This window comes from Lissotriton helveticus, chromosome 3_1 (genome assembly GCF_964261635.1).
Source record: "Lissotriton helveticus chromosome 3_1, aLisHel1.1, whole genome shotgun sequence".
Classification (NCBI taxonomy): domain Eukaryota; kingdom Metazoa; phylum Chordata; class Amphibia; order Caudata; family Salamandridae; genus Lissotriton; species Lissotriton helveticus.
Window position 1 is genome coordinate 1,872,923,465 of NC_136061.1, and position 1,426 is coordinate 1,872,924,890.

Below are 1,426 nucleotides of genomic sequence, written 5' to 3' on the forward strand. Positions count from 1 at the left end.
TGGACTGGTCATGGAGTGGTCGTGTTGTGGTGTGCGGTGGCAGGGCATCACGGCACAGCAACACCAACCAAAAGTGGCTGATTGAAATCTTAAAATTTTCACTCAGCTACTTTTATGCACATGCTGCCTCAAAAAACTGTGCATGTCTGAAGCTGACGTAAGGATTGACGCAGTATTGTGCAGATAGGGCCGCACAGAGCATTGTCGGATCTGCGTTGCACCAGCGACACAACTCAAGCAATGTGCCACTTCCATGGCACAGATGCGGGAAGCAGCTGTACTGTTACCACACTATGGTGATCCACAGTGTTAAAGTGTTGCATCCATTCTGGCATAGGTGTGGTGCACAATGACTGCCAAATCACTGCTAATATGCCTGGCTGTGCCATTCATTGTAAATAGACCCTCACATTAAAATGTGTACTCAACACAGATCAATCTGACACCACAAGTGAACAGTGTGAAAAATCCAAAGCTGGTGTAACAGTGATTACGACAATGTATATTACATATTTTTTTTGCTATAAATGGCATTAACATCGTCTGTCTCTCACACCCACAGGGCAACGTACACAATCTACCCCCAACCAGGGGGGAGAAGGATCACAGTCGCAGGCTCCACAGGACCCTGATCCCACCAACAGCGACGCCTCTCATCACTCCATGGATGACACAGACCAACCTGGCACCTCTGGATCCCAAACCCGTGCAGCAGCTGGATCAGGGGCATCTGTGCCAACCACCACACCCATTCCTGCCACCTCCCAGGAGACAGCTCGGAGCCCTGTCCACAACACACAACTGAGCCAGTCTGACAATGAGGGACAAGGTTTGTCGGACACCCGGGAGGAGGCAGACAACCCCCCCACTGTCAACCCTCAGGGGTCCCGTCGACCCGATGTGCCCACAACAGTAGGCCGGGCTTGTGTGGGCAGGGGTGGTGGGAGTGGCACAAGGCGGAGGCGAGAACCTGACCAGCAAGCTGACGGGCCCGGTCAGTCTGAACTCAGAAACATCATGGCGGGATACCAGGGAGTTCAGCCATGGAGTGGGCGCCCTCATCGCAGGCTGAGCAACACGCCAGTCAACGACAACGCCAAGGACGGATGGAGGCAAGACTGGCTGAGCTCTTGGCGGTGCAGAGGGACTTAACAAAGCCATTCACTCCGTCGGATTGCTGACAACATGCAGAACCCTCCCTGTGTCACTAGGCCAGAAACATCCAGGCAAAGACTGCCAACAGGCACAGGGAGGGAGGAGGAGGTGGAACCATCCGACGGAGAGTCCCAGGCATCGCCAAGGCCTGCATATGAGGGTCCCCCAAGGAAGGTGGGTCATCCACGGAGAAGACGTTGAGAGGCAGAGGGCCATGCGCATCTGCCAGGTCACCTGGTCTGGCATCTTGCCTTTGTGTGCAACAGCATCA